Source organism: Agelaius phoeniceus, chromosome 3, assembly GCF_051311805.1.
Source record: "Agelaius phoeniceus isolate bAgePho1 chromosome 3, bAgePho1.hap1, whole genome shotgun sequence".
NCBI lineage: Eukaryota > Metazoa > Chordata > Aves > Passeriformes > Icteridae > Agelaius > Agelaius phoeniceus.
In genome coordinates this window covers 69163831-69176538 of record NC_135267.1, presented here as the reverse complement: position 1 = coordinate 69176538, position 12708 = coordinate 69163831, and the positions used below count along the sequence as shown (strand labels likewise).

Sequence of the window (12708 nt, the reverse complement as noted above, 5' to 3'; positions counted from 1 at the left end):
TTTCTGTTGACTTTATCAGGATATAGCCAAGATCTGCAGTCAACAGAGAATTATGGCTATTAAAATAAGGGAACGAGACTAGAGACTGTAAGGAAAGAAAAAGCAGTAAAAGGAAAATAGAGGGAACTTCCTAGATTCCCATTAAAAAAAGGCAGGGTCAGGGGGAGGAAAATGGAGGTTCAGCTGCAAACAAGCAATGGAAGAGAATGAAAACTGAGAAAGTACATTAAAATATGTACGATCATTGATTTTAATGGATAAACATACCAATCATTGACCTGGTTTCCAAATTTTCCTGAATAGGTGTTAGAGGCACAGGCTGGTTTCTGTATGGATAGGATATTGAAATAGCAGGAAAATTCGGAGAGATTATTCATGTCTGAAGCTTTGGGAAGATCACATCTGGTAGTAAAGGAAAGATTTATATTCAATTTTAAATTGCTTGGAAATGATTGGGGAATTTTTCTTTATGTAATTATATTTGGGGTCCTCCCTCTTAGAGAATGTTTTGATTTGCAATTTTTACCCTGACAAAACAATTTTAGTAGAGCACAGTGAGTGCAGCGAGTATGGAGTATGTATCAGCAATGACCATGAAAGGACAAACACCACATAGTGAGCCTTATAGGATTCAGGAAGGACAGAATTTAAAGTTAACCATGAAGAAAGGCAACTTGTGTAAGAAATGTGTCTGAAACAAAATGACTAGTAAATCCTCCAAAAATCAGTCTTTGCAGGGGGAGTAAATGTGGAAGGCATATTGTCTTCTTAATCCAGAACAGACTGACGCATCTTTTGAAGAACAAACTGAAATTCTTTCTAAACTATGAAATCTTGAAGGGAGACCAGGCATGACTTTACCAGCCAGTAAAAAGGTCCTTTAGCCGCTTTCCTCTTGTCCCAGCCAGACCTCCACATGCTGCTCCCTTGTCTGTTTTTTTAAATAGTAACATCCAAATATGTAGCAAGTAGAGAGATTGGTGATGACCAACAGATGGGTAGTTGGTAGATAGAGGCCACTTAGTTTGTTTCTTCCACAATTTTCTGCTTTGTAGTAGCTTTATTTCCCTTATCACATCTCCCCATCTGTCCTTTTTGAGTTGGCTTTCAATGCAATGAATGGTTTCCATTTTTAATATACCATACATACATAATTATATCTTTCCCTGTGGACATAGGCAAAGAGCTTGCAGTCTTGACAACCACATTATAAGTGATGGAAACGTGCTGCAATGCCCCAGCTAGTAGAAGAATACAGGCCTCCAATATTTTCAGAGTTTACTACATAAGATGACCTTGTTAGCTCAGTCTTACGAACATGGATCAGGACAGAGATGAGCCATCACAATAAATATCTGTCATATGATGCAGACCTAATTCTTCATGGCCACCACTTTCCTGCATCACATTGAGGTATCAGTGTTCTCATGCACTGAAGGATCCTCCTCCCTGTTGTGTGTTTACCCATGTTGTGGTGCACCTCTTCCAAGCCCCCACTGGCTGCTATCAATGCCCTCCTCAGGCTAAGGCCCCTCCAAGCACACAGGCACCAGTCTGGTTCTCCAGGAGAGAAGTGTATTGGTCTTTTCCCTTCCATGTACATAAAAAAGCATTGTTTGCACAAAACCAAAGACTAATTTCGTCAGACTAATTCTCCAGGTGCTTCAGGAATGCCGTATGGAGAAACCATCTGACAAAAGCAGCCATTGATGATGGACAAACTGTCACAAAGCTGTTCCTTTTCCTAGAGTGGAACTGAATTCTCTAGCACACTACACCATTACGTCCCAGGAAGAAAAAGACCCATATAGGATTGCACGAAATGTCCTTAAATAAGGCCTTATTACTAAGGGGAAAGAACAGTTGGTAGCACTGTCCCAAAGAGTTATGCTTCAAAAGCATCAGCCTGTAGTTCAAAACCTTTGAAGCTCTCTCGACATGAGCAGATCTTCCCTTCTTCATCAGTAGCTGAGCCAGGTTTTGAGCCAGCAGTGTTTCCAAACAAATTAGTAGTAGTAGAAATAGTAGTAGTAATACTGCCCACCCCTTTCCATCACTGGAAGGGTTTGGAAAGCAATCTTCCAGCAGAGCTGTGCCAGTTGCACACAGAGCAGGCAGATGCAGATAACATCTCTTTCATAGGATGTGCCAGCAGGGCAGGCACTGTGACATCAAATGTCAGCGTACAAAAAAGCACCAGGAAACTTGCTGTAGGATCCTGTGGGGAGTGAACATTGTCCCTCCTGTGACCAGAGACAGGACTGTTCAGTCTGTGTCACAGAAACAACACGCATCCTACATCCTGATGTTCCTTGCCGCTCCACACACACTGCACCACAGTCATGCGCGTTCACCTCTACAAATACCAGGTTGCCAGTGACTAATATGAGTTCTTTAAATCTTGATGATGAATGGTTCTACATTCCCAAAGAGGAATGCTGTGTCTCACCACACACTTTTAATTGTCTTGTCTGTGTCTATAAAGCTGGGAGGATGGACTAACAAAAGTCACCTGTGGTGATGAAGGGCTTTAAGGGCTCCTCAAACTCAGAACTAGCTATTAGTACCCAAGCCAAATCTAAAAGCTGCCTATACAAGGTGCCTATACAAGCCAGGTTGGAGCTAAACAGAAGCACACAGGTTTCTCTGAGCTGAGATGGACCCTCCCCTCTACCAGCTGAACACAGCACTGTCTCAGGCACCACCAGCTCAGCAAGGGTGCAGCCCCAGATGCAGTGGTGGTGTGGATGACAGCAGGGCATTTCTTAGTCTCTGATGCATCACGCAAGCTGGAGCTCAGAGACCAGCTCAGCTCAGAGCTATGGCGCATTACGAGAGCCTTCCTCGCTCCCCAGGGAAGCCAGCTCTGCTCCAAGCTGTGGGAAAACCACAACCAGACCCCATGTTTTAGGTTTTTACTGCCTTTCCCAGCCACATCATCAGACTACCTCATTTTTAGCAAATGATCTAGACATCAGTGAATTCTCCAGATAATAAAAGACTATCCTTCAGCCTGCTACACCTCCTCTGAGCGTGACCCCCCACCTAGACTGCAGCCCTTCAAGTTATCCTCCATTTGTTTGTTGGTGTGCTCCCTTAGATCTGCAGCTCGCTTTGATTATTTGCACATCTGGAAGTTGTCACATGCCTTTTCTGACCGTGACCATCTGAAATATTACCCAGCAGGACTTGAGGGGAGACACAGTAAGGAAACAAAAACATCCTACTTATAAGAACATGCGGCAGGAATTATCAAATGACACCATCCCAAAGGGTAGTGCTATATATCCAAGCAAAGACAAACTTCCTTTCCATCCCCTAAAGCCAGGACAATTTTTTCCCATAGTACCGACTGCAGAAATAAAACAATATTACATACAAATACCTAAAGTATTTTTCATTAAACATTATGTTATGAAGGTTATTTATCTATTACTAATGGAGAAAAAGTATTTTTTTCATCCTCCAGCTTCCAAAACTGGAGAGCAGATCCTCCTCATACACAGAAAAACCTTCCCAAAATGGTTCAGTGCCTGAGGTTATTAGGGTGCCTATTTCTGGTTTGCCTGTTGTCCTTAGAGGCAGAGGGTGGGTTCTTTGGTAAAGCTGGAATGGGATATATTAAAAAAAAAATGAGGTTAACAAAGGTTGAAATACAGAACCAGAGCTTCTCAGCAATCCCATCAGAGGCAGTAGGGGCTCTGGAGAAGAGGAGGAAAGACCAAAATCAATGAAACTGTGCAGGTGGAAGCCCAGGAAAATCAAGCACAGCTTTTAGATTTAGTTTCTCATTCTTAACAAGATACAGAAATGAACAAATGAAGAATAAATTAAGCATGGAGAGCAATACAGACCATACTGCTGCAGTCTGGCAGCTGTTAACCAGTTATATTTTGGCCTTTGTCAAGAGGTTCTCCCTAAAATCAGAAAGCAATGGGTTTCCTTCTGAACAGCTTGTTTGCTTACAGATCATTGGTCCAAAATCTCATTGCTCTGGAGGAAAACAGGAACAACTATGCGCTCCCATGCATTGCTTCCAAACTCCCCTTCCCTGTGGGCAGCCAGCTGGAAGGGGGGCAGTCTTTGTTGGGGACATGATACTAGTAGAAGTAGAACTGGTTATTCCATCAGTCCTCAGCCTCAGCATGTCTCCAGAGTCAAATCAGACCTTGATGTATTGGCTTTGCTCCGTAGCTGTCACCATTACTTCTTCCTTTGGGGGTACTTCATATTTGGTTGCACAGCACTCTGATTTTTTCTTCTTAAACCAAGTGCCACTGGCTACTGAAGTAAATTTCTGACAAACCAAATATGTCTTGATAAAACCCCAGCATCCTAGAAGGAGCTCATGTAGTGCAGCAACACTGGTACCCAGGGATCCTCTTAAAAGCAGATGGTCTTCTCTGATGTAAGAAAAGAATCTTCCACGGTCTCTCTGTTGGATGTGACAGAAGGTGTGACTCCCGGCCAGGGGAGGGGGCAGGGAGCGCTGGTGTGAGCGCGGCCACAGAGGGGTTCCGCTGTTCCCGAAGCAGCAGCAGCATCCCGGCTGGGGGCGGCGGGAGCGGCGCGGGCGCGGTTCCTGCGCGCTCCCGCAGGTGTCACTGCTGCCCCGGCGGGGACAGCGGCGCCGCCCGAGCCGCGCACACCCGGCAGAGCTCTCGGGGGCTGGTGCTGGGAGGGAAGCTCGAAATTGCTGCACAGCCGCTTCCAACATCGCCGCAGCGGAGGGTTTAGAGGAGGAGCGGAATATCGGGTTTATTTGTTTCCGATGGATATCGATCAGCTGTCAGCACACGTATCAGCAAGACTCAAACCAAAAACGTCAAATAGAAAAAAAGAGGTATATGATCACTTCAGGACTACGGGAGCAAAAAGGAAGGGAAAAAAAATCGCTAGGCTTTTGATAATACCTAACTAGTTTGCTCTACTGTGTTAAAGAAAGTTGCTTTGACTTTCTTCTTTTGTTTCTGATTTTATGCTCTATTTAGTTTTCTCAAACAATGTGTTATAATGAATACCAAAATAGTCCCATCCAGTAAATTTCTCTAATGAGTATTTTTTGTAGCAAGTATTACACAATTCATAGTAGTACCGTTCAGATTACACATTTTTCCTTTGCAGGAAACTGCAGCAGCAGCGCAGCAGATCAGTGCTGATACACTGGCCATGCAGGTCCTACCATGTCAGTACATATAAAACAGAAAGTAGGACTATGCAGGGGATGGATGTGCTAAAAAAGCCATTTCGGTGTTACATGAAGGACTGATGCAGACTGCTGCAGACAGATTTTCTCTGGTAGAGCTGCTGCTGCATGCACAAGATGGCAAGGCCTCAGTAATGAGGAGTAATGACCTCCATCCTGGTGCAGAAGCTCTCAGGATCTGAAAAGGATGAAGCTTCTCCAGGCAACATCAGTTGTCTTCACCACATTGAGCATGGAAAGGCTTTTTGGTGTCTCCTCTTTCTTCCTTTTTTTTTTCTTTTTCCTTCCCTATGCTATGAGGGTAACATATTCAAAAATCTTTATTTAGATGTACAATAAAAGTAGCTGGATTTGTTATTTTTATCACTTCCTCCTCTCTCTCGTATTCCTTGAAGTCTTCTGGCCTGTAAACCCTTGCTTTTTCCTTTCTTATTAAATGACACAAAATAATCAAAGCCATTCCACCTAGTCCGTGCTTTCTGTGGAAAGAGGTTGTCTTCAAAAGCTTTTCTAGAGACACAAAGGTGCATTCCCAGCACATCCTGTGGTCTGGGGTGAGAGAAGAAGCAGGAGAAATCCAAACCATCATTCAAAAAAAAAACCCAAATCCACCGTACTAGCCCACTCTACTGTACCAAAGGGATTCCACCACTGACAGCCAGCTAGCAAGCACAATTTTAGGAATAAAGGGTAACTGTATTTTAAAGCCAGTCTGAAAGGTTTTACATCTCTGATTTCAGTGGAAGTATGCTTTGGGGCAGGAAAAAACAGCACTCCTTTCAGATGGGATCCCAGAGTATGGTTTTAATACAGCAATGAGGTTTGAGAAAGTATTTTTCTGTTGTACCACTTAGCTCTGACCAGCAGCAGAAGAGAGATCTAAAAATCATATCTTCCATGCTTGTTTTTTAGAGGGGTGGGATATGTCTTTTTTTTTCCCAATACCACAAGTATACAGAAAAGGTAGATTATATGGGTCTGTACAATAGGAATTGCACTGGGAAAAAGCCCTTTGGAACAAAATGAAAGTCTAATATTTCAATTTTCTCATTACAGGGAAAAAATTAGGATGGAAGTGAAAATTCCCTTCTGCACACAAATGGACGGGTGGGAGAGTGGCTTCAGCTACTCCCTTATAGCTTGGGTCTCCCACACTGTCAGAAAAGGATTAGGAAAACAGCTGAGAAGGAAATCAAGGTAAGAGAGAGAAGGCAAAACCTTGCTAGTCAAGAAAGGTTGCTGAACTACTTCATAAGGGATGGAGGAAGGAGAAATGGAGTCACCCAAAATGACTTAAGAATTAAAAACCTAACAGTTCTCTAAAAACAACTTGGTGGAAACCAATTCCCTCATTAGTTGAGCATATCTATCTAAACGTCTGAACTGTATCAGCAGTTTACTCTATCCATTGATGAAATTCCCCATTTGTGCCTCCTCCCCCAAAACATTTTATCTGTGATTTAGGCACAACATGAGTTTCCACAGACCTGTTCACTGGTGTCTCTAGAGCTGCCACCCAGACCAGTATTGACCAGGACTTAGAAATATTTCCTAGTCTTGGGCTTTAACTTTCATTGCTGCCTCCCACAGACACTTTCTTTGATAACAGATAGAGACATTTGGCATCACTCTGTGGATATCCTCACCTCACTCTTACCATGGAAGAAGCTCAAGTTCCTTACTTATTCCAAATGGTGATGCTGGGAGTGAAAGGCCCAAGTACCCACCCCCTTCCTTCCAGCAGTCCCAGGCACCAGAGGAGTCACACTTTTTGTCCATCTTCATTCACCTAAGCAAAGGAAAAACTGACCTCCCTGGTATCTCCTGGGGCTCCCAGAGACACCTCCCCAGCAGTGGGGAAGGAAGGTGCACAGGCACCCTTCTCCCCAGGACATTGCCCCATGGCCCTTCCTCTTCACCCTGGGGGAGCAGTGGCTGTAGGAGGAGTGGAGAGCTCCTGGGAACAGGGTGGAAAGGGAAGAGGCAGACTGCTGGGGTAAGGATGGGCCCCTGAGATCAGGACAGAGTCAAAGGCATACTGTGCATCCACATCAGCCCCTGCTCTATCGCTGATCTGCCTTTCTTTTAATGCTTTCTCTTTAGTTTTGGGGTTTTTTTTTCCTAATTTGCTTTAGTTCCAAGAAGGATAAAACAGAGAAGGTAAGTATAGAGAGCATTAGTGGGCACCATAAGACCACGCGGGAGAGATCAATAGAGCAAGAATCAGAGGAACAAAGGGAAAAAAAAACCATAAAAGATGAAGAATCCTAAAAAAAAGATGTTACCGATGGGGAGGGGGAGAGAAGAAAGAGAATCTAAAAGAAAAGTTGTCTAAAGAACAGTGCATCAAAAGAGATGAACTCAAAAAAGTTCATAGATTTTGGGTTATACATTCCTCTCAGCTAAAAAGGTAGAAAAGTAAGTCACACTAAATATGTCATTGCCACTCATCTTTTAAAAATAAAAGGGGTAAAAAAATAAAAAGATGGATAGAACAGATAATGTGCATAATGAAATGCCTCATTTATGTGGTACTCACACTGAAGGAGCAGCTGCCAGGTTAAGAGGAAGGGTGGGAAATAGTACCCCCTTTGAAAGATGACATCTGTGATGAATCTAACAAGATATTTCAAAATCTAGTCAAATCAAAAAGAAAGCCAATGAAGGTAAATGCAGCAGATATATTTTGGGAGCAAAGTACAATAAAAATTGTGCAAATGCCACTAACAAGGTAACATTTACCATCGTGTCTTAATATTGTTTGATATTTACTGTCCATGTCCACACTTGTAAATAAGGACTATCATCTAGCATTTGAGCAGGTTCTCAGAGTTTATTATCTGGACAATTTTTTCTTTGCAATTTACACATACAGATCCCTCACAGCAAATAGTGATGATTGTACTCATTCTAATTCAAGTGTTTGTGTTAAAGAACCAGGCCAGCAGATTCCTCACTCTCACATAAAGGTACCACCAGAAAAAAGGACTGCTAGTGCGGCACAGGTGGAATAAAAAATAATAATGATAAAAAAAGATCTTGGGAAAAGAGAAAGATGGTCTGAAAAAGACAATGCTGTTCAAGAGACAACTCAAGACACCTCACTGACCCAAGAAGAGTCAGCTACACACAAAGGGGAGCACCCATCTATGCTAGACTGCACAGGATCTGGGCATCACTGTGCCACATAAACTGGCAAAGTTTAGAAGAGGCAATCTACTGCAAAATGGGCAAGTCCTGTAGTTGTGTGTATGGGCAGAAGTACAACAACAATCCTCTGACCTCCTCCTGTAAAACTCTGGTGGGAGTCCTGCAAGAATCATCTCCAAGAAATTTGTAAGAACCCCTGGCCCAGAGGAGAATAATAAAATCACTCAACACTTCAGAGAAAACCAGTGAGAAAACCAAAGGAGGCTGTGATGTTGCAATATCCATTTATGTTAGGAACATATTATTGTAGCGAGTGCAGCAGCCTGGTCAAAAATAAAGGGATAAATCAAAGCAAGGAAGATATTTTTTTTAGCTATTAGGGAGACAAAACTTCATTGTTTCAGATGTAATGACTGCCTGGAGAGACTCTGAAGCCCTCAAGTTGATGTATATATAAACAAAACACATTCAATTGTACTTTCAATACCACTTGAGAACTCCACACTCGGCAACAGCATGAGGAGGGGAATCCACCCTCAGAGAACCCATCCTCTCTTCCCCTTCACCTCTTTAATATTGGGACTTCAGCACATCTTCAATTCACAGGAGAATAAAGCAATCTGTTCAGCATAGTCAGATCAAAAGGCAGACTGGTGTGAGTCACAATCACTTAGCAACTTGCTTAAATGAATTGTGGACACAGAATATGTTTAAATAATTTGCTGATAATTTCCCTTGAACATGTTGGGATTAAAACCTTATTTTCTTTAAACCTCTGTGGCTATTAAAATTCTTTTAGCAAAATTCCTATGTTTTAGTGTCCTGTTATTATAAGTCCAGTGTTATGCACCTACTATAATAAGGGCAGTGTTAGCTCTGTGCATGATGTCTTTAGCTAGAAAAGACAAAAAACATGTCAGTTTCAAAACCTAAATTCAAATTATTTAATTTATGCATGCTGTTATTCACCATGCATAAAAATAAATAATTGGAAGAGTTTCAAATAAATCTCTGGCTTTTCCAATTCCTAGTTCCAGTTACATATCATAAACAGCCATTCCTGACTTAGATTACCTGCTTTGGCTTTAATATTTTTTTCTTAAAAAAACACCCTAAATTAATTCCTACAGGTCTCAATTTCTGGAATTGGTTGTTGCCCTCTTATTTTTTATTTCTTAGGAGACTATCTGGCATTTATGTCTTGTGAAATTTGAAAAAGGCAGCCTCAGATATTTTATTATTATTCAGTATTGCTTTCTAGATGAAAAAAATGTTGTTGTTGGGTTTTAAGGTGCCAGTCACAGTTGATCTTGCCTGATTTTTCAGGTTTTAATTCCAGCTCAGCATGACTGTGGCCAACAGGCTGGCAATTCACCAGCTGCATTCTGCCTCTCTTGCTCCTAATTATTCAGCTCTCCAGTTCTCCTCCCTTGTTGGTTCTGTTCTGGTCACCACAATTAATTTCCATTTTTCAGTCCTGTGTTCACCTTCAACTCATTAGTTTTTGGCAGGCCTCCACTACTGTTTCAGCTCAGCATTTTGCAATTTAACTCATCACTATTGTAAGCCCCGTTTTCTCTCCCTTTGCTTTTCTAGGGTTGAAGGACTGTTTTTATTTGCTTCTTACAGAAGAATGGGTGAATATTTTACTGTTGTCAGGTAGGTGCCAGGGCATCTTCTGCCTCTCCTACCAGGCATTTTCCTTCACAGGCTGATCTGGAAGCACAAAACCATCTAAGTGTGTAGCAGCACCATCAAAGACTTCATCATGTAGGCTTTAGAGCTGTTTTATGTACAAGGATGTTTGGGGAAAGAGGCTGAAGAACCCCAACTCTCAGATGAAAGTTTCAGGCTCCAACCAGTTGTTTTAAGGACTATTACAATTAATATCTCACATGGGGGTTTTAAGCTTCTTGGGCAGAGCCAGGAGGCACTGACTGATGGCTTTTCCCTAGAAGACAAGAAATATGGTTCCTTCAGAGTGATTTTCTCTCTTGGTCCATTTTTCCTCAGCAGATTTGTGACCTCATTGACATTTTTAATTAGTAAATTGTTGTGTAACCAAAGTCATACTGCAACTGTTTGGTTATTGTACAAACATGCCTTTATCTGAGACAATCTTAATTCTTGAAGTGGTTCTTTGTATAAATTTGGAAATAAAAATTTAGCTTTTCTCTGTGGGGAAGCAAAAGGAAGTTTGTGCCTGCTTGGAGTTTCCAGTCCCAGTATTGTATCACTCACTGCCTGATGACAGTGATGAGGTGAAGTACCAGAAGACTGTAGACAAACCTTTTAAAAATCCTCTAGTAGTAGGATTGATTTTGTTTGGGCCAAGTTCACTTATATGTAACAGTGGAGTTGTATCACTTGGAGCAAGCTCAAATGAAACCTTAACACAGCTCCCTGACTACTTTGACATCCTTATTAGTAATGCCTGGTTTTACTTTAGAGACATCATGTTAAATCCTGTGCAAATACAGGGAGAGACAGCCATTCAATACAGACTTCATATTTCTTGAAAGGAAATGTCCTGGATTTGGCTAGGATAGATTTCACTCTCTTCCTAGTAGCTGGTGCAGTGCTGTGGTTTGCATTTAGCATGAGAATACTGTTGATAAGACACTGATGCTTTCGGTTTTGTGGAGCAGGTCCTACTCTAAGGGAAGGACTTTCCAGTTTCCCATGTTCTACCAAGGAGCAGGTGCACAAGAATCTGAGAGGGAACATCCAGAGGATGCCTGACTGACCTGGCCAAAGGGATATTCCATACCATGGAACACCATGCTCAGTACAGAAATGGGGGAATTGGTCAAGAAGAGATGATCGCTGTTCAGGGGCTGAGCATTGGTCAGCAGGTGGTGAGCAAATGCATTGTGCATAATTTGCCTGTCTTGGGTGGAGGATTTATTCCTTCTTCTCTTGCTCTCATTTTCATTAAGATTACTGTTATTATTAATATAAATTATTTCAATTATTAATTTTTTCTTATATTAACCCATGAGTTTTACTTTTTCCTCTTTGTCTCCCAGTCCCACTGGAGGTAGAGGAGAGTGAACAAGCAGCTGCATGGTACTTAGTTGCCAGATGGATTTAAACCATGACAGGAAAGAATTAGAATAAGTACAGAATGGGTTCAGGAATACCAATGCTCCCTGACTTTTAATAGACCAGTTGGTGTTGCAAAGTGATTTGGAAAAAAAAAAGAAAATATTTCTTAGGGTGAAGTTACATGAAATGCCTAATGCTTGATTTTGAAACATTAGGTATTTGAAACCATTGATTCTTTGAAGCAGACAGTGGTATCTAATTAGTTAACTACTAAGGCAAAGGAGGCAATATACCAGTTGATGCAATTGGTGGCAGCAGGAGTTTGGAAATAAATATCTCTATTTGGCAGTGAGAAGTGAAGCAGAGCTCAGATTTCTGTGGATTGCCTGGCCCCAAGCTCATGTCTCAGAGCTCATATTTCAGTGGTAAAATTAAATCTCAGTTTAAGATCTGTGATTCACTGCAGCTACTTACTAAAATTCATCTGATCTCCCTATGTTGTGAATATTTTGAGTTGACCTGCATGGAGCTCTTGCTAAGATCTTGATAGGACCCAGCTCTGATGGGGTATTTCTATAAAAGCTTAGTAGAATTGTGCTAACAAAAACAGAGACACTTTAAAGCAGTAATTGTCATCCTAGCTAGAAACCAGAAATATAGTGGCATATGAAAACAATGAACAAACAGAAATCCCAAACCTCAAAAAACCTCAACTGAGCAGATTATAGGGAACAGCCATTCATGGATTTGTAATACATTTTGTACTGGGCTCACTCAGACTGCCTCTTTAAAAACGCTGCATTCCTGGTTGTGGCTGCACCAGGCTACTGACAGAGCCTGTGGAGAAGTGAGTGCTCCCTGCAGAAGGCAGCCCAGCTCCCTTCTGCCCAGAGCTGCTGTGTACAACAGTCCTGTCCCTAATGGCACCAATGCAGGTGGTTTTCCAATGCTCAATGAGATGTCTCTGGTATTAAGGCATTCAAGTTGATTGTCTCCTTGTACCTATGACCATGCCACTTTGTGTATGCGTGTTTAGGATTCATAGTCTCTTTGAAACAAGATTCTCAATATCAAACCAAAGTCAGCATGACAGATGGTAGTAAAGTTGGCTGTCCTGAGTCTATTCTGTGCATTGCTAAAAAGGCTTGTTTGTCATGTGCACCCTACCATGCCCTGGAGGTATCAGCATTTTGTCATTTGACTTAGTTCCCATCCTTTTTTTTCTACTCTGAGATTCTGTCTCACTATCCTTATATCACCTCTATCAGCCGACAGTGTTGTTTCTTAGGCCAAGCAGATTTCTG

At 41.9% G+C, this 12708-nt stretch overlaps 1 protein-coding gene across 1 annotated transcript in view; it reads right to left on the bottom strand.

The window, feature by feature from the left end:
- Window positions 1–12708, bottom strand: part of RGS7 (regulator of G protein signaling 7) — a 251790-nt gene that overhangs the window by 24048 nt on the left and 215034 nt on the right. The window lies entirely within an intron of this gene.